Source organism: Arachis hypogaea, chromosome 7, assembly GCF_003086295.3.
Source record: "Arachis hypogaea cultivar Tifrunner chromosome 7, arahy.Tifrunner.gnm2.J5K5, whole genome shotgun sequence".
Classification (NCBI taxonomy): Eukaryota; Viridiplantae; Streptophyta; class Magnoliopsida; order Fabales; family Fabaceae; genus Arachis; species Arachis hypogaea.
This window is the reverse complement of record NC_092042.1, coordinates 11,344,726-11,366,940: the sequence shown is the minus strand read 5'-3', so window position 1 is coordinate 11,366,940 and position 22,215 is coordinate 11,344,726. Positions and strand designations below refer to the sequence as shown.

Below are 22,215 nucleotides of genomic sequence, written 5' to 3'. Positions count from 1 at the left end.
CAAGGCAACACTTTTTGGTTTCAAAAACGTTGCTTTTGAGAGCAACAAAAGCAACATTTCGTAAGTGTTGCCTTTGGTTAAAAAACAACAACACTTCAAAAGTATCTTTGAGACAACACTTTTGTAATGTTGTCTTTTCTCATATTTTGACCACTACTAAAAAATATTGCCTATTTGCAATAAAATTCAACCCTTTTATGTGTTGCTTATAAGTTTGAATTTGCAATACTTTAAAGTGTTGCCTATTAGTTTTGAATATACAACCCTTTAAAGTATTGCCTTTTCTTTAGGATATGCAACCTATACAAGTGTTGTCTTTTCTTTTGGATATGCAACCTATACAAGTGTTGCTTTTTCTTTTGGATATGCAACCATACAAGTGTTGTCTAATATTCAAAATATGCAACTAATAAAAGGGTTGCCTTTTTGATAAAAATAAAAATTATTTTTGTAATAATACAAAAAATTAAAATTTACAATAAAATTTTTTGTTTATACATATGTAATTATTTTAATTAATAAATAAATTTGTGCACAATAGAAAAAAATTATAAAAGAGACAAAATAACTAATAATAAAATTCTAATTAAAATAGATATTAAAAAGTTCAATTAGTATTTCAAATACATGTTCATCAATAATTCTCAACAAAATAATAAAATTCTTGTCTAACAATAATTGTCATAACAAAATAGTAATTAATATTTATCAAAAAGATGTCAATCTACTTGCATATTTTATATCTATGCTTGACTTTGTTGGAACAATCTGATAGTGTGTGGATCCAAAATTAGTGCCAAATAAAAGCTTTTCGGTAACATCAGAGTAATGGTATGATGAACTCAAAATCCTCTTGCCTCCACTGAGTCCAATAACTGCTGCAATAGCCATTGTTATACTCCCCTAATAACTATGTGCGAGTAACATCAAACTTCCCTATTAAGGCAATAATTCTTAACCTGTGTCAGCTGAAAATACAAGTGTCAGAAAACTTCCAAATTGTTCTAAGTTCGAACCATATGATTATCCATAAAATAGCAAAACAACACTAATAGAATAAAATCAAAGGAACAGAATAATTCAAGATCCATATACTTCAATTTTTTAGTGTAGAATCCATTGAAACAACTTATAAAGTTACAGCATATAAATGACTGAAACATAAATTTGAAGGGGGAAGAAATGAAAAGATAAATATATGAAACAACTCCGTTGACAATTTCTGCCATTCCTGTGAATGAGACAGCAGTTACTAGAGTCTGTTGCAGTGACAACACGCATCACTCCCCAACATAGCCACATTATTTCAGCAATGAGGAAAAAATTTTCTTCCTCACAGTAGCACAACGCTACAAAAATAAGTAATTAAAAAGGAAAAAGAAAAAAAGATAATTGATTAAAAATAGCAAGAGTGTATTGCAGAAGCCACCATGAAGTAAGATGGCAGAAGACAGAGAAAGCAAAGGCCAAAAATGTTGATAGTCCATTCCTAATAAATGATAAATCACAAAAATTACTGCAAATTTTTTTGTTATACCTGGTCATCACTTTGGATCACGAGTTGATGAGGAAGGACGATCGTTGCCATTCGAACATTGCTTACTATTTATATCATGTGTTGATTCCTTGGCTCGTAATAAAGACAGTGCTTCATCAATATTTGTGCCAAGAGAACTCTGTTGCAAGAGAAGCTTCACAAGATCCTCCAAACTTTGGACTCTATCTTTTGTCTCATGAAGTTCAGTTTTCATTGAACTTATAGTCTCTGTATGTTGTTGCTTAATTTTAGCAATCTCCCGTTCTTTCTGCAGAGATGTTTTTGTGATTGTCCTCCCATAACATCGAACTCTTCCTGGTTGTTCTTTGCCTAATACTGCAGTAAATGCTTTCTCGGGAGTGTCTCCAGCTTCTTGGTGGCTCTTAAGTTTATCCTATTAAAAAAAACATAACAATTTTAACTTGTTCCACTCACTGATTCTCATGCTTCTTTCCAAAACAGCCTAAAAGTAAAGGTGTTATTCAAGAGGGAGTTAATGGAAGCAAATGAGAGTAGGGATGCAGCATTAATGGAAGTTTCTGAGATGAGAACTTCATTGGGGGAACTTTTAATACTTTTAATAATGATATAATGAACATATTAAAAGTTAAAACTTAGATTTTATGTCCTTTTCACAAAAATTATATTCACTTAATAATATGTATTTTAGAAACACACATTTTATTCAAGTTGATGGCTGAGAGCTCTGTTTACCAGTCATGTCCATATCAGCTACCCATTAAATATAAATAGATGACAGAAATTAAAGGATGATTTGATTAATTTCAAACCTAAAAAAGCAAGCTGTCTTAAATTAATGCCTACCAAATCCCAAACTCTAAAAGGACACGGGACACTATTGTGAGTTTGTGACAAGTCAATGTTATTTTAATTAGAATTAAGAGGTAATATATCATTTAACATTTGTATCTTTGACTTTTCGCCTGCTATATCTAAATAAATTAAAGCATAAGCAATTCACATGTATATTTTAATTATGGACCCCACAAAACATGATCATGTATGTTTTAAATCTACTTAATTAGTTATTTATAAATTATATTAGCTTTCAAGAAGAATCCTCCTCCAGGGGAAATTGACTTTGAAGGCTCTAAAATCAAGATATATACATATTACATACTATAACAATACTTTTTAAGTTTTATACAGGACAATCTGACTTAAAATAATACTGTAAATTAAGGCAATTTTATTTTAGATCAATTTGTAAATTAAGGCAGTTCTACTTCAACTTATTATGACTTACAATAACAGCTTGTGTTCCTGAATCAAGGCTCTTTTCTCTTTTGTCCATGACCACCAGCCATCATTGGAGAGATAAAATGCTGCTTCTTATGAATTTCTGCTGTATTTTTCTACATGAATTGCTTGTTGCTTTGATACTGTTTTACTAGTCTTTTCCGCTTTGGAGTAGTTCTTGTTTCCATTGTATTTCTGAAATAAAACAAAATAAAAGATGACATTAGACATTAGAATTTGGCAATGTAAATAAAGTTCTTTCCTAACACCAAATTCAGCCTTTAATAAATCATTAAGAAACTGAATGGAGTTGTTTGCTGAGGATATAATTGAAGACTACTATTTAATAGTAATAAACAAGAAGGAGCTGAAGGAGATAACATTGTGGAACTGAAGGAGCTGTTTGCTGAGGATGTAATTGAAGACTACTATTTAATAGTAATAAACAAGAAGGCATGCCATAAGACACATATATAAAAAAGTGATACATCTTTCATTCCACTTCCCTACTGTTTAATGCAATTAAAAAGTTAAAGTATATACATATTTCATTCTACTTCCCTACTATTTAGTGTAATAAAGGAAAAAAGTATAAATCATTCAATGTCGTCTTCGGAATTATCTTCTGATTCTGTGTTGTATTCTTGTGAAAGAAGAACTCCTTTTGAAGCATCTATAACAACTTCGTGCAAGTCACCCCTAATCAAATCAATTTCACCATTATCATTGGGTATAGAAGGACCCATTGACTGTCAGATGGCTCTTTTTCATATATAGCTTGGGGATCAACATCAGCTTCGTCACCTATGCTAAATAAATCCCTTGGAATTGACTTCATAACATAATGTTTATTTTGATCAAATGGATCTTGCACATAGAAGCATTGGTGTACTTGACATGCCAACACAAAAGGTTCTTCTTGATAGCATTTTTTGTTGAATTGAACATACGAAGAGCCATAGCCATCCTCTTGAGTCTCATACCAGTCACATTTAAACAATACAACCTTAAAATTGCCAAAGTAGTCTAACTCAATTATATCATTTATTCTGCCATAGTAGGAAACTTTTGCACGAATTGGATTTGGATCCTTTGCACTTGCAAAGCTCGTAGTCAACGCAACTAAAGTTACACCACTATTTTGCGTCTTGCGTCTTGCCTCACGTTGCCTAGTATGAAATCTATACCCATTGATAAAATACCCCGAATATCTTTTTGCAATCTTGTTGGGCCCTCTAGAAAGCTCCTTAATCCAATCTGGAACATTCTGACGCATGGCACGTGCTTTAAACCATGAGGGAAAGTTCATACTATGGTTCTTAGCTTTCACCCAACTTGTTCCTTGTTGATCAGCCTCATGCTCTCTAAATCCAAAATTAGGATTTTCGTAAGTAAAACCTAGAGATAATTCCATGATTCATAATTAAAAAAATTAAAAGAAATAGACAGTTCAATAATATGTTTGGTAAGTAGGATTTACCTAACATAGTCTTCAATTTTTCCACAGTTCAATAATATATAGCTATGGGCTTGGTTTCGAGACTTGTTGTCAAGAGAAAAAATCTCACCCTTCTTTGCTCCCAATGGACAGCCTTTCTTAGGAAACAAAATTGGAAATGAATGTGAAATTTCCGCTTCAAAGTCATTAGCATCATTATTCCGGGGTATTCTATTCAATTTTGTTTGAACACCATCATGTAAATAACGTGAGCAAAAAGTTAAACACTCATCAACCAAGTAGGCCTCCGCAATAGATTCTTCAGGACGACTTCTATTTCGAACATATGACTTCAAAGTACACATGTATCTTTCGGGAGGATACATCCACCGAAATTGAACTGGGCCGCCTAGTCTCACTTCATTAGCCAAATGAATAGGCAAATGCATCATTATGTCAAAAAATGAAGGAGGAAAAATCCTCTCCAATTGGTATAGTGTTATCACAATCTCTGCTTCCAATTAATTTATCTCTTCTAATGTGATAACCTTTTGACATAACTGACGAAAAAAAGAGCCAAGCCAAATTAAAGGGATTGCGACCGAATCTGGAAGTATACTTTTGATGGGAATTTGCAGCAAATAATGCAGCATAAAATGGGCATCATGAGTCTTGTAACCTGATACTTTTCTTTCTGCAAGGTTCACGCATCGAGAAATATTTGAGGCAGCACCATCAGGTAGCTTTGCTTTCTTCAAGACATCACAAAAAATTGATTTCTCAGCTTTAGTCATGGAGAAACATGCTTTTGCAAACTTCACTTTTCTATGACCTCTTATTTCTTTTGGATGAAGATTCTTACGAATGCCTATTTCTTTCAAGTCATATCGAGCATTTAGGTGGTCTTTTGTCTTTCCAGATATATCCAAGAGAGTTCCAAGAATACTGTCAACTATATTCTTTTCTATATGCATTAAATCAAGATTGTGTCTTGATGTGTTATACTTCCAGTAAGGTAAATAAAAAAAGATTGACCTTTTCCTCCACGGGCTTTCATTCACCTTTGTTTTTGTCTTCCCAAAGGAATTCTCCATAGAATCTAAGTGACTTAAAACTTCCATGCCCTCTAGCAACGGTGGAGCTTTTCGATGTTCTTCTTTTCCATTAAATGACCTTTTATTAGTTCTCCATGGATGTTCCTCGGGCAAAAAAACACGATGACCTATATAACACATCTTCCGACTATGTGTAAGATAACTAGAACAAGTCCCATAGTTACAAGAAGGGCAAGCTAGTTTCCCCTTTGTACTCCACCCGGATAACATTGCATATGCAGGAAAATCACTAATTGTCCATAAGAGAGCTGCATGCATTTGAAAAGTTTTATTTCTTGCGGCATTGTATGTTTCTACCCTAAGTTCCCATAACTCCTTCAATTCCTCAATCAATGGTTGCAGGTACACGTCAATATCATTTCCTGGCGATTTTGGTCCCGGGATCAACAGAGAAAGCATGAAGTATTCTTGTTTCATGCACATCCATGGTGGCAAGTTATAAGTCATTAAAATAACCGGCCATGTGCTATGAGATATACTCATGGTTCGAAACGGATTGAATCCATCGCTCGCCAAACCAAGTCTCAAGTTACGAGGTTCCTTGGCGAATTCTGAATGTCGGTTATCAAAATCTTTCCATGATTGACCATCGGCAGGATGCTTTAGCTTTCCATCCTTTTTACGCTCTTCCTGATGCCAACTCATATTCTTAGCGGTCTTTGAGCACATGAATAGCCTTTGAAACCTAGGAATTAGGGGAAAGTGTCGTAATGTCTTTGCAAGAATATTGTGAGCTTTCTTTGAAGATATGTCACCTTCAACTACCGCAGGCTCAATCCAACGAGAAGTTCCACATTCATGGCAACATGTTTCATTCTCGTGCTCTTTCCAATATAGCATGCAGTCATTTGGACATGCATCAATCTTTTTATAATCAAGACCTAAATCTCTTACCATAGCCTTGGCTTTGTTGAAAGAAGAAGGGAGATTCAAGTTAGGAATAGCCTCTTTCAACAACTCCAGGAGGAAAGTGAACGAGGCATTGCTCCATCCATGTAGACACTTCAACAAGTATAGTCGGATGGTGAAAGATAACGTAGAAAATCCCTTGCAACCAAGATATAGTTCCTTGCTAGCCTCGTCAACCAAATTATAGAACTTCTTTGCATCTTCGTTCATACCTTCTTTTTCTCCCTCAACATCTGCCACATTCCTAAACCTTTCGTCTAGCAAGCCTTCAATGTCATCGCATGAATAAATCTCACCGGTATCACCAGTATCGACATCCATACCAATTACACTTTCCCCATGATTAACCCATCGTGTATAGCCCTTGACAAATCCAAAGCATATTAAATGGCTATAAATAGACTCTCTTTGACCCCAAAGGAAGTTGCAACATTTTGCACAAGGACATAGAATTTCCTCTCCTTGAGGATTTCCAACGGAGTAAGCATAGTCCAAGAATATATTGACGCCGTCTCTAAACTCTTGGCTATGTCTTGGTAAACTCATCCAGTTCTTGGATGAGTCCTGGGAAAACCTAATTGTTCATAGTGATATTACTATTAAACTAAAAACGATTTTTATTTATCAAAATGGAATCTGAAACTTGCTATATATGCACAGTTGCTTAATATAAAATATATTAAAAAGTGCAAAAGAATAACATAAACATATAAAAGCAAATAAGTATAAGATAGAAATATCTTACGAGGTCATGCCGCAATAATTTGCACTTAGTGTTCAGCTGCGTGCAGTAGCTTCATACTTAGCAGGTTGGGATCCGTCAATAATGAGAAAATTGACAAAAGAACCTGAAATAGAACAAGACTAAAAACTTTATGTTTTCCAACATTCAAAACAGGATCAGCATAAATGAGGTATTTTCATTCACATAGGATTCTATTTAGAAAATTTAAAAAAGAATAGATCCAGTTTTTATTAAGTATCTGCAAACCACATAGTGAATTATTAAGTTGGAACTAAAACTATAACTCAAGTCAGGATTAATGGATGTCTATTTTAAGTGCAGTATTATTTAATGAAAACTGCCTCCAAGTATGATCAGTACTAACATCTAGATGCATTAAGGAGATCAAATAAAAAATAAGATGAAATGAGAAAAAAAGAAACTTAAAAAATAAATATTTTCTAATTATTTTTAAAAAAATATTAATTTTCTTTTTTTTCTAATAAAGAACACAGACCACAATTCTTTTTTTCTTTTTTAGTTTCTTTCTTGACGAGACCTGTAAAATAATGAGTTATATGTGGCGTTGAAAGAAGCCATCCAAAGAAGCCTAGTTAGTTGGATTTTATTATGCGCAAATATAACAGGACTAAGAATATTAGTTTAGTGGACTACTCTGCATAAATGAACTAATCACTATTAATCTATTCTCAATTTGTCATCACTACTATACTAATCATTATGATTAGGATGTCAATTTCAATAATGTAATTTCTAGAAACAACCACAGTAGCTAGCTGCCCCACCCAATGACCCAGTCCTCATAATTGGTCCTCCTTATATATGTTTATGCTTAAAAGTGGTAATTTACTAATTCCATTTCATTCCCCAGGAAAAGCATCAAAGAAGGAATATGTTCACTCTCTTTTAAGCCATGGTTTTTAGCCTTAGAGTTTTACTTATAAGAAGGAGAGACCAGAGTTTAAGTTTAAGTTCCCAGTTCCCACACCACTTAGTTCTCATAGTTCATGGCACAGGTTTCTCAATATGTTACATACTTACATGTATCATTACTAAGCCTTGATCTCTTCAGCTAAATGGTTCCCCAGATCTGAAGCTTTTGACACACCTCATTGCATCCATCCAGCTGGGATATGAACCTAGAAATAAATGTAAATCTACGGCACAAACACAGAAAATGAAGGGTTTATATATGTTTGGGGCTAGTATTAGTTGTTCTTTATGTCACTTTTGACTTCTTAATACACATTGTAATATGTATTTTATTGTAAAAGCATGAGCAATCCATTTGTATATATTAGTTATGCTTCTGAATTTTGATAGCTCAACATTCATAGTTGAACTTATTGATTCTGCTATCGCTACTTCTCATTTACGCTGTTAGTGCACTAGTTACTTAGATTAGAGAAGGTGAATCATGAGAAGTGAGTATGATTTTCTCATTCATTACTGAAATGGAGGGTGGTTATATACATGCTGCTTACTTGATAACAGATTTCCTACTACTGATTATTACTGACTTCTAAGTAACTCGCTGCCAACTGTCTAATTAACTAACCGATATTTTCTTGGCTTCTAATGGCATCGATGAAGACGCTTTTTATACGAAGTTTTCTTGCTTTCTTACACAACTTTTAATAGTAGTAATAGGGGGAAAATATATCTTAAGATTATTATATTTATAATATTACAACCATATGATCCAAAAATCAGCCGTAAATCAAGTCACTTGTATAAGAAAGTAGTAGTCTTATGTTCAAATCTATAATCAAACTTTACAAGTTATTATAATCAAATATGATTCATGTTTATAACAAATTTCATAAATAATATAACCAAAGTGCAAAAAATCGAAGTATCTGCATAGAATGTTTTATTTTCCTTAACGCTAACTACAAATTATAATCAGTCTCATATAGTTATTGATTAACACATTCATTTACTCAAAAACACACATGAAAACAGTAAAATACTATATCGATTATCATTTCCAGTAATAACCAATTCACCTTTTTGTCTTTTTCACACAAGTCAACAAAGCAAAGCCTTATGCTGATAGAAGTTACACAAGCAGCTTCCACTCACTTTCCTGTTTTCACACACACACACTTTTTAGTGTTTGTTAATAATCTTGTATTAACAGAACACTGCTTTAATTGAAGCAGCATTGCATCAATCCTATATTTAAATTTGTCGGAAAGATAACTTTGAAAGCTAATAATATTTTCACTTCTTCTTTTCCAATTTTATTCAGTTTTTGAAGAAGATGAAGTACACAAATATGAGTTTGGCCAAGAACTGAAGTGATCTCATTTTTCTGGGTCTGGAAACTTGAAATATCAGTGCTTAAAAGCTGTGGAAGCCTTAGCAATGCACAAATTTAGTCCATGTCAATCTGCATCTGGTGTTATATAAATTTGAGTTTGATGTAACCATTTATAAAATGATTTAGATTTATAAAATATTAAACTGTTTGTATGTTAATATTCTAAAAAAATATATGGAACTAAAAAACCTTTTTATCTTCTTTTTTTTATTGTGTTCCTTATGACAGATTTTATTTTCTAGAAGCAAAGGAGACTATTAGAATTTAGACGCATTGTCATTGGTGGTAGCTAGGAACTAGGATCTAACATTTGTTACATAATCAATTTACACTATCAAAAAATAACAAAATCCTAACTCAAAATAAGCTAACTAAGATCAACTCTGGCTAATAGCTAAGCATTTTACATTTTCTAGCAATACAAGTAAAATCACCAGTTAAAAGCTAAAGGACTCAAAGTGCAGATTTTCAGCCAAATTAAATGAGCAAACAGCCGCTACCTCCTGCCTTATTTCCTTGGGAGTAGAAACAAGAACTCCCACAATAATAAAAAACCAAAATAAAATGGTACTGCACAAAGCTATGTATGTAAAAACAAGTTTAAGTTCAACCAGAAGATTTAAAATACACATGCAGTTCCATTAAACGCACACAGTGACAGTAGAGTTGCTTCAACACTAATGCACACATACAGCAACAAAATTTCATATAACCAAAAATTAGGATTCAAAACACAAAAATAGAAAAGAAAAACAGAGATAAAATCATGAGTACCTGTAAAACAATGATCAGCGGTGATGAACCCTAGCAGAAGAACGCTGGCAAATTGGAAGAGATCATAGATGAACGGCAAGTAAAACCTAAAGACTTTATAGATCTGGTTACAAAATACACAAATATACACAAATATGAACGGCAAGCTCGAAACAGCAACATTATTACCAAAAATCCTATAATAGCAACATCAACATTATTAAAATTAGGATTCAAAATGAAAAAGAAAAAGGAATATGCAGAATCATAGGTACCCGGTGATGAACAAGCGAGCAGAAATGATGGAAGCTCGAACTGCTAGCAGAGACAATCGAAGATCAAACGCGAACAAAGTGAATTGAATCTCGAACTACAAGCAGAGAGAATCAAAGCTCAAACGCGTGTCAAGACCTCCATTGCCATCCTCGAAGAGAAGAAGACGAAGAAGAAGATGATTTAGTAGCACGTCAATGTCTGAGGAAGATGAAGATGAGGATGAATTAGCAAAGAAGAGCACACGTCAATGTCTCCTCTATTGCCATCATCGAAGAGAGGAAGATGAAGATGATTTTGTGCTTGTTAGGGTTGGGGTTTTGTCTCAGACTTTCTTTCAGTAAAAGGAGAAGAAGATGATGAATTGAATGCCCGTGGAGGAAAGGGGTTTTGTTTTTCTTTTTTTTTAGTTAAAGTGGGAAAAATATTTTGTTAAAATATTTGGAGAGAAGCTTATAATTTTAAAAAAAAAATATTAATTTATTTTAGACAACATTTATAAGTTGATGTTTATTAAAAATTTTAAAGCAACTTTTATAAAATGTAATATATGAATATAATAAATGTTGTCTATTTAATTTATTAAAGCAACATCTTTGTTATGTTTTTTAATTAACTAAAAAATAACATTTATAACATGTTGATTTAAAAGAGTTGCAATAGTCTTATTTTTTTGCAACAAATATTAAGAGTTGCTTTTTATTATTTTAGACAACATTTTTTAAGTATTGTTTCGAATATATGTTGTCATAGATCAAAATTGTTGTAGTGCCAGCTAGAACTACTCCGATACACATCACTAAAATAAAGCCAATATAAAAAAAAATTTATGTTAGAATAGAACTTACAACAAAATTTAAAAAAAAATAAAAAAAGTCCATCATTTATAAAATTATTATTATTTTATTATAGATTTAAAAAATACTAAAAAAAGCTCAAAATTTGAATCGCATCAATATACCCCGCAGAAAAGCATCATTTGGCTAATTTTTTTGGAAATACTAAAAAATGATGTGTCACTATTATGATTAATTGACGTGTTTTCCTTATATAGATTTAAATTTTTATTTTATTTTAAATAACAAATTTGAACCCTCAAATTTAAAAAATCAGAGAGTCAGATTTTTATAGTGTACAAATTGAGGGGTCCTTAGGTATTATAGCCAAAGATAGAAATTAAGTTAAACTTTAAAAAGAATAAAAAAAAAACCATAACAACTTGTTTTCTTATGCATGATTGAAGCTCTCAAGGGGAAGGCAAGTACAATTGGATGAACTTTTTAAAAAGGCTCCCAACTTGTTTTCTTATGCATGATTCAAAGACAAATTGATTTCGAGTTAGTTAGAGTTTCTAGAGGGTGTTTGCGAATTGAGAAAAGGGATTAGCATCGTGTGAACTTGAATTAATCTTCTAAAAATTTGCTTTTAACTACTTCCATGAAGCATGGTCTTGTAGGAATGATGAGACGAGGTATTGGCTGAATTTTGCCTAAATAGTCATAAAAGTCGAACACGAGAAAAAGCAGTGATAGGATATTTTGAACATTGTGTACAGTGTGGACAATAATTTGATACTTAGAACAATCTTGAGTGAAGCTTTTTTATATTAGGTAAGCGATTGTAATTTAGGTTTTAGATAAAAAAAATTAATTTTTAGTTGACACTTAATATCCCAAATTCATAATCATAGGTTCTTCTCCTTGAATTTGGTATCTGAATTTGTTTATGAACATGGTAGAAATAGAATGTTAGATTATATCATGATGAGAATGAGTATAATCCATTCTTTTTCTTGTACCAAATTGACTGATATTTTTTTTGTCTCAAGGAGGTTCTGCAAATAATTCTAACTTCACTTAATCTGAAATAATTTTTTTATCAAGTTATGATTTTAAGTTCCATTTGTATTAAATAATTTTTTAACCCATGAATCCTAGGTCTTGGTATTTGTCTGTGAGAAGGATGAAAGGTGGATAATCTCTAAATTATCTATCCTCTCTGATACTAAGTCTTCCTCTATTTTTAATCTGCCAATTTACTCTTTTTTTAATATTTTTTTCTAATAAATTTTTTCGTGTCCAATCTAGGTTTGAACTGACTTCTGCTTTTAAGAATGATGAGTATTTGAAGTACATATTCTTATAGACCTTATATAACTATGAATGCTTAGCTAACATAACAAGGTTGAACACATTAAAATCTTTAAATTCAAATCTTTCTAACTTCTTTGATCTACTCATTATGTACTCCTATCCAATTCAGTTCATTTTATTCTCATTACCACGCTGTCCAACCAAACTGCAGCATGAAACTATGTAGCTCTTATATCAAAATGACCTGTAACTTCAAACAATGAATAATTTACATATGAATAGATGAATCTACTACCTTGATTAACATCTCAAGTTTACTAGTTGATAGAAGAGATTGCTTCAAGTGTTGAATGTTTTTCGCTTTATTCTATTTATAACTATTGGCATCCCAAAGTATTTGTCTTATGTCCCAACATGAGCAATAACCACTACAAGAAAAACACCCATTCAGGTACACTTAAAAAGTGTAGCCAAAAGTGGAAAAAAAATGATGCCTTAGGCTACGGCTACGCTTTTTGGGCTACAGCTACGCTTTTTGGGGTGATTCCTATTCGGCCGTTGCCTATTCTCAAAGGCTACGCTTTTCTGCACCAAGGGCTACACTTTTGACGTTTGGGAATAGGCTACGCTTTTCAAGTGATGCTGTGCAGGACCAAAGGCTACGCTTTTCAGCTTCCATTCTTACTAGAATAGGCTACGCTTTTCAACACTATTGCATCACCTGTCAAGCGTAGCCACATTATATTCCATGGCTACTTTTTATAAGTGTAGCCTTAAGTCCCTCGTTTTTTTTTTCATACTATAGCTACTGTATATAAGTGTAGCCTTAGGTCCGTTATTATTTTTTTTATTATATATATATATATAATAATTCTGTATTTTTAATTAAATAAGTTAAATATTATAAAATAAAAATAAATACATAATTATACTAAATAATTTTTTTAAATAATAAAAATTATCTGTAACCAAAATATATTTATAATAATGATCCAAAAGTACTAGAATAATGTTAATTTTAAATATTCATACATCTCATTAAAATAAACATAGCCATATCAAAATAACTATGATATCACTTAGAATTTACTACTAATACTCTATAAAAAATTAAAATATTATATCCTACATAAGTATCTTCTAATAAAAGTCATTAGTCAACTATATATATATCCATTCCCAACACTACTCTATCTTAGCCAATAAACCACAATAATAATCAACTTAATCTTCATTATCATCATCCTCAATATTATCCTGCATAATTATATAGAAAAGTAATTAGAAAAATATTTATAATGACATTCGCGATTATAAAAATTAAAAAACCAGACTGAAAACTATCAATGACTGATATCATTAATCCTTTCTGTACCATGTACAAGTTTCACCACTGCATAGTAGTGTTTCACAAATCCAAAATTAGAATTCAAAGATAAAAAAAGTATAAGCTATAAACCATAAGATAAAGAGCTATAATTTAAAAAATCATCACCCTAGCAGCTAGACAAAAATCTCCTGCCTCCCACCACAATGCCAAAATCAGAACTGTTGCCACAAAATTTCCCTATTCTCTTCACATTTGAAAAGTTGAACTCCCCTACACAAGCCAATCTTGAATTATTACTCCTCCAACTACTACTACTACATGCAGCAGCAACATATAGAACATGATTAGGACTAGCACCTAAAAACTAAAATTTTAATATATTAGTATCATGTTATACATACTATATCTGCTATTGTAACATTTTTTTAAATTAAAACTAATAATTTTAATTTGAAAATACTAATACTATAAGTCTATAACCATAGCTAGTATTATTTGCTTTTTATCGGCAGATGAATAAAAAAATAGGAAAAAATTCATATATACCAAGTCATCCCATGTTTCTAGTTCATGGTGAAAAGAAAAGAACCAAAAATAGCAATATAACTTTCAGCCATAACAAACGGAAGTGCACAAAATCAGAAATACAACAACTTAAGGCGGCGACAGAACTTGAGGCTGTGACAAGCTTGAGGGGGCGACAGAGCTTGAGGCAGCGACGAGCTTGAGGGGGCGACCAAAGCTTGAGCAGCGACGATCTTGAGGGGGGGACCAAAGCTTGAGGAGCCGGCGACGGGCTTGAGGGACAGAGTGGCGAGAGAAGAGAGAGGTGAGATGGGTTCTGATTCTAGGTTAGGGCACCACGCAAAGAGGGTAAGTGAGGGAGAAAAGGAAACAAAAAATTACTAAGTGTTTGTGAGTTGTGTTAAATTTTTTTGCACTAGATACATTAGGCATCACTTTTAAAATGCACCCAAAACTTAACAAATAGGCTACCCTCTAAAAGCGTCTCCTTTGATACGAAAAGTGAACCTATAGATATCAACCTACGACTACGTTTTATAAGTGATTTCTATAATACCTAAGGCTACACTTTTTAAATGATGCCACAATTGTGTATCCTTTTCTCTTATAAAAAGGCAACACAGAGAAAAGCGTAGCCTATTCATAGAATAGGCTACGCTTTTCAAATGTAGCTTAAAAAAAGTGTGGCTGAATGAGTATTTTTCTTGTAGTGAACTAAGATTTCTGATAATTGATCCTGAAGAGCAAGGGTGTTTCTGCTAAGAAAATAAAAGATTTATTTAAATTTATCTATTGTCCACTAATAGCATTGTAGGTTTGTAGGATGTCAAAAAATTCTGGCAGATTCTTAAATTAGTCTTGCTAAACAAAAACAAAATCATTTGCAAATAAAAGATAGATAATTGAGGGGCATCTGATATTTATTTTCAGACCATGTATTATGTTATTCTATTTTCTTTAATGGAGTAGAGAAGATAATCCTTCTGCACAAATGAAGAAAATGTACGAAGAGAGGAAATTTTCATATAAAAACCCCTATTAGGTTTAAAAAAATTTATAAGTTGACCTTCTATTAACAAAATATAATACTATCGTGAGACACTTTTGAATCCAAGTGATCCATCTTTTCTGAATCCTAACTTCATAAATAACTCCACTCGACTCTATTATAGTCTTTATTCATATCCAACTTTATTGCCATATCAAAATTAGCAAAGTTTTTATTTTTTCAAAAGTGCATGTATTCTTGGATAATTGTTATTCACTTATAAATGAGAAATTTTAGAGGATGAGTAAGTTTAAGTAACTCGATTATTCAATCAAAATAGAACTGATCCAATCTAATAGATTATAATATCTAATAAGTAATTTGTTATAATCGGATAAAATCTTATTGGAAATTTTATATTTATATTACATATTAATTTCAGTTTTTTGAAAATCAATCCGGCTTAAATATAGGATTATTTTATATATTCAATTAAAAAATTAATTTATAGGACTATGTTTCAGTTTTGAACAAACTATAGTTCAATATTAGTATACTAATCATGTAGATTAAACAAGCGAAACGTCAATTAAAATTAACGGTGAAAAAATATAATTGTTATATTCATATTTAATTATTTACTCATCAACTTTAAGATATCCAAATTTGAATAAGGCTGAAAAATTTTGATATAAAAATATTATTGAAGATGTGCTCTAAGATGGAATTAGATGGTACTATTCTTAGGTATGATGGGTCTGCTGCTTCTACATTATCTAAGAAGGTTTAATAAATTAAAAAAAATCTTGTGCATTTCACAGAATGCAAAAAAGCATTTTAAAATTTTTTGAAATAATGCATCTGACTTAATGCGAGAACAGTTTTTTTTTTGTAAAATAAAATATTAAACTATTAATTGTGAGAAGCGTCAACGACACCAAGTACGACCTCACCACCGTGAAATGGGATTGTCCTTTTAACATCATCAGTTATTGAGTGCATGTACTCTTCCGTCACATTTTTCTTTACATTCCTCACCAGCTTTAGGACATATCCTCAAGTAAGACCTTCGAACCATTTAATTTATGTGTAGGATTTGTGTAATTTGTGATTTGTTTAATTATTTTATCATCTAAATTTTCGCTACTAAACAAATAATGAGTAGAAGATAAAGGGATGTCAAAAACATAATCTATCCTAAATAAAGTCGATGGTTGTAAAGAAATCATTAAAAAGCTATTATTCTTTTCTAACTCGATAATCAAATTAAAGCACATAAAAAATGAGAATCCTCATGTGATTTTTATTTCTATGCAAGAATCAAAATTTCTGAATTTTAATGGATTATTTTCACATGTTAATGCCCCTCCAAGTGAAAAAGTATCCATAAAAATATAAGCATTTAATATATTAAAAATCTAGAAGATATATAATACTTTTCTCTTTTAAGTAATTCGTATGGATAATAGAGCATGACTAACTCTTAAACACTCATGACAACAAAATTATATACGAAAAGATCTTTTGCTATTGAAAGTTCTAGAAAATACACTGAAGAAACGGTTGAAAACTCTACATATTTGGTGAGAAAGGTTGGCCTTTTCTAAATCTAAAAAAGAGTTAAAAATGTGATGTAATTATATTCATTTTTCATTCTTGATTCCAACGATGTGTGTTGCATTTGCAGCTTTTCGCAGTTTATGTGATGTCAGTGTTATTGTTCGTTTTTTGAAAAAAAATTTAGTCCACTACCAATGTGTTCATCACCAGTTAGAGCCACTTTGATACACATTACTAAAATAAAGCCAATATAAAAAATAGTTTATGTTAGAATGGAGCTTACAACAAAGTTTAAAAAAAATAAAAAAAAAGTTCATCGTTCACGAAAATATTATTATTTTATTATAAATTTAAAAAATACTAAAAAAAGGCTCAAAATTTGAATCACATCAATATACCGCGTAAAAATGTATCATTTGGCTATTTATTTAAAAATAAAAAAATGATATCTTAGTATCATGGTTAATTGATGTGTTTTTTCTTATATGAATTTAAAATTTTTTATTTTATTTTAAATAACGAATTCGGACTCTCAAATTTAAAAAATTAGAGGGTCAGATTTTCATAGTGCACAAATTGTAGGGTCCATAGGTATTATAACCAAAGATAGAAATTAAGTTAAATTTTAAAAAGAAGGAAAGAAACCATAACCGTTTGTTTTCTTATGCATGATTGAAACTCCTAAGAAAAAGGCAAATACAGTTAGGTGAACATTTTAGAGAGGCTTCTAACTTGAGATTGAATTTTCTCAGCTATCATCCTCTTCTCTTTGAAGACAAATTGATCTCGAGCTAGTTAGAAGTTTTAGAGAGTGTTCACGAATTGAGAGAAGAGATTATCACTATGTGAGTTTGAGTTAATCTTTCGAAAACTTGCTTTTAACTACTTCCATGAGGCTTGGTCTTGTAGAGACAATAAGACGAAGTGTTGGCTAAACTTTGCCTGAACAGTCAAAGAAGTCGAACACGAGAAAAGCCAGTGATAAAATATTTTGAATATTGTGTACAATGTGGACAACAATTTGAGATTTGGGATAATCTTGAGTGAAGCTTTTTTATATTAGGTAAGCGATTGTGACTTAGGTTTTAGATAAAAAAATTTAATTTTTGGTTGACACTTAATATCCCAAATTGATAACTATAGGTTCTTCTCCTTGAATTTGGTGTCTAAATTTGTTTATACACATGGTAGAAATAGAATGTTAGACTATATCCTGATGAGAATGAATATAACCCATTCTTTTTCTTGTACCAAATTGACTGATCTTTTCTTTGTCTCAAGGGAGTTCTGCAAATAATTCTAGCTTCACTTAATCTGAAATAATTTTTTTTTATCAAGTCATGATTTTAAGTTCTATCTATATTAAATAATTTTTTAACCCATGAATCATGGGTCTTGGTATTTGTATGTAGAAAGGATGAAAGGTGGATAATCTCTAAACTATCTATCTTCTCTGATACTAAGTCTTTCTCTATTTGCAAATAAGAGATAGATGATTGAGAGGCATATGATATTTATTTTCAGACCATGTACTATATTATTCTATTTTCTTTAACGAAACAGAGAAGATAATCCTTCTGCACAAATGAAGAAAAGGTACGGAGAGAAAATTTTTTTATCAGAGCCTCCTGTTAGGTTTAAAAAAACTTATTAGTTGGCCTTCCATTAACAAAATATGATACTATCATGACACTCTTGAATCCAATTGATTTATCTTCTTCCGAATTTTAACTTCATAAATAATTCCGTTTGACTCTATTTTAGCCTTTATTCATATCCAACGTTATTGCCATATCAAAATCACCAAAAATTTTGTTTTTTTTCAAAAGTGCATGTATTTATGGATGAATGTTACTCACTTGCTAATGAAAAATTTTAGAGGATAAATAGGTTTAAGTAACTCGATTATTCAACCAAAATAGAATTGATCTAATCTAATAGATTATAAGATCTAACAAGTAATTGTGTATAATCGACTAAAATCTTATTGGAAAAATTATATTTGTATTACATATTAATTCCAGTTTTTCGATAATCAATCCGGCTCAAATATAGGATTATTTTATATATTCAATTAAAAATATAATTCGCAGTGCTATTTTTATAGTTCAATATTAGTACACTAATAATGTAGATTAAACAAGCAAAACGTCAATTAAAATTAATGGTGAAAAAAATGTAATTATTATATTCATATTTAATTATTTACTTATCAACTTTAAGATACCCATGTTTGAATGAGGCTGAAAAATTTTGATATAAAAATATTATTGAAGATGTGCTCTAAGATGGAATTGGATGGTACGGTATTATTCTTAGGTGTGATGGGTCCTCTACTTTTTGCATTGTTTGAGAAGGTTTAATAAATTTAAGAAAATTCTTGTGCATTTCATAAAAAGCAAGAAATCATTTTAAAAAGTTTTGAAATAATGCATCTCATTTAGTGCGAGAACACTTTTCATTTTTTTATAAAATAAAAAAATTAAACGGTTAATTACGAGAAGCGTCAATAACACCAAGTATGACCTCAGTACCATAAAATGGAATTGCCCTTTTAACATCGTCAAATTCGCTATTAAATGTATGTACTCTTCTGTTACATTTTCCTTTATGTTTTTCACTAGTTTTAAGGCATATTCTCAAGTAAGATCTTCGAATTATGTAATTTATTTGCAAAATTTGTGTAATTTGTGATTTATTTAATTATTTTATCATCTAAATCTCTACTATTAAATAAACAATGAGTAGAAAACAAAGGGATGTCAAAAACATTATCCTTTTCTAACTAAAGTCAATTGTAACGAAAACGGATATGTTAAATTTAAATAATAAAAAGTTTTAAACTTCTTAATTTAATCCTATTATTCCAAATCTTATTTGAAGATAAGAAAAATATATAAATCCTTAAATTGATCTGTGTAAGAAATCATTAAAATGCTATTATTTTCTTGTAACTCGATAATCAAATTAAAGTACATAAAAAATGAGGATTGTCATGTGATTTTTATTTCTATGCAAGAATCAAAACTTCTGAATTTGAGTCAATTATTTTCACATGTTAATGCACTCTCTAAAATAAAAAAATTATTCATACAAATATAAGTATTTAATATATTAAAAATCTAGAAGATATGTAATACTTCCTTCTTTTAAGTAATTCATACGGATAACAGAGCATGACTAACTCCTAAACACTCATGAAAATAAAATTATATAGAAAGTATCTTTTGCTAAAAGTTTTAGAAAAACACACTGAAAAAATTGTTGAAATTTCTTTGCAGATTTAGTGTGAAAGGTTAGCCTCTTTTAGATCTAGAAAAGACTTGAAAATGTGATGTGATTCTATTCATTTTTTATTATCGACCCCAACTACGTGTACTGCATTTGTAGCTTCCCGTAGTTTATGTGATGTCAGCGTTATTGTTCGTTTTCTGTAAAAAATCTTGGTCCACTACCAATATATTCATCACCAACTAGAGTCACTCTGATGTACATCACTAAAATCAAACCAATATAAAAAATAATTTTGATTAGAATGGAGCTTACAACAAGGTTTAAAAAAAATAAAAAGAAAAAGCCTATTATTTTTGAAAATATTAATATTTTATTTTAAATTTTAGAAATACTAAAAAAAATTTCAAAATTTGAATCGCATCAATATACCAATGCAAAAATATTTTATTTTATTTTAAATAACAAATTCAGACTTTAGAGGGTTAGATTTTTATGGTGGACAAATCAAAAATTTCAATTTGTAATGAGATCGTTTTTTTTTCGTTTTCAAACAAATTAAAAGATCCAATTTATATGTTTAAATTTTTTTTCAACACTAAAATATAAATCTAACTCTTAGATTTGTATTTAAAAAAAATTAAAAATTAAAAATTTGATGACATAAAAAAAATTTACAAATCTATCCCTTAGATTTGTGACTTTCACACAAAAAAATACACTAATTCTTTACATTATTTAAAAAATATTACCGAAATCTTAATAATAAAAATAAAAACGGCATCATTTTCCCATAAGACAAAAGAATGGCATATGGATTCAATTTGAGTATTACTATTATTATTTTTAATATAAATATTAATTTTGTGCTCTTATTTTGACAAAAAATATTTGTGTATGTAATTGCCGTAAATTGGAAATTACCTGGAACGACCCCACCAATCAGCATCGGGTGCAGATCTAATCGCTACCTCAAATCATAATAATAACAACAACAATGCTAGGAGTAATTTAAAACAAGAGTCAGAGGCTATTTTAACAACTCCTACTAACAAATTTAAATTTCAAAGTGAATCGAGCCAAACCCCAAGAATTTAACTCAAATCGCAAGTAGAGACAAAAAAAATAATGGTAGAGGGTGGAATTAGGTGACTGAACAGTGAAATATACTGCATACTAATTCCCTCTCCGGTGCACAATTCCAAGACTTGAAATTTGATTTGGGAAAAGTAGAGAAGAAACCTTGCCAAGCAGTACAAGCTGAAGATGTAAGAAATTATATTATATCATACTGAATAAATATAAATTAACAAGAATATAAATCAAGTTTTTTTAAAATAAAAAAGTTAATAAAATAATATTTTAATCACTATTAAATTAAAATAATAAAAGATGATCCAAGTATTATATTACTATTTTATCAGTATTTTATTTTACAGCGTAAACTATTAAAATAATATCAAAACGTTTGTATTGTTGATAAAACGAATCACAAAAAATACTAAGAATAAATAAAATTTTCAAAAGTTTAAAAACACAACAAAAAAAAAATTAAATATTAAATATATATTCTAAAAATATTTTAGATATTAAATTTTGATACAAATTTTTGTAAATATTATTAAAAAATATTTTTATCCTCAAAATTTGATAATTTTTTGTTAAATAAATTTTTTAAAAAATAAATTTTATTGTGAATAATTATATTTTTTGAAAAATAAAAAGAATCTAAAATTTTTTGTGCATTTTTTAAATAGTTATTTATTATCACAAAATTAAATTTAATGAATATAATGTTTACCTATTTATTAGTTTTTTTTGTCATATATTTAAATCATTCAAGAATCATTTTATCAATAGTATCTTTTATAAATTTTTTATGAGCAGTTGAATCTTTTAGAATACTGAATTGATAGTTAATTCTATTTTAAATTTTTATTTTAATAAATATATAAAAACCTCGTAAAAGAAGTTAAAAACCCATCCCATAAATGCCAAATTGCCAATCATATCCGCATATGCTTATGCGAGTAACACCATTTACATATTTAATATTTGGTGAAAATTTAGTTAGAGTTGTTTTTACGTAAAATTAATATTTAAAAGTTATTAAATAATTTAATAAATTTAAT

The 22,215-nt window shown here is 30.1% G+C and overlaps 1 long non-coding RNA gene across 2 annotated transcripts; it reads right to left on the bottom strand.

Moving 5' to 3' along the window:
• Positions 1 to 639: 639 nt before the first annotated feature.
• Positions 640 to 10,689, bottom strand: LOC112701129 (uncharacterized). Of its 2 annotated transcripts, XR_011863430.1 has the most exons (7): positions 10,359 to 10,689; positions 10,105 to 10,207; positions 9,014 to 9,093; positions 7,005 to 7,107; positions 2,805 to 2,992; positions 1,538 to 1,931; positions 640 to 968 (listed from the first exon to the last, which is right to left on the bottom strand). It is a non-coding gene; the product is annotated as an uncharacterized lncRNA (long non-coding RNA). The 2 variants fall into 2 exon arrangements; XR_011863431.1 differs by lacking the exons at positions 9,014 to 9,093; positions 10,105 to 10,207; positions 10,359 to 10,689 and adding an exon at positions 8,046 to 8,372 and having other exon boundaries at positions 644 to 968.
• Between the last annotated feature and the right edge of the window lie 11,526 nt (positions 10,690 to 22,215).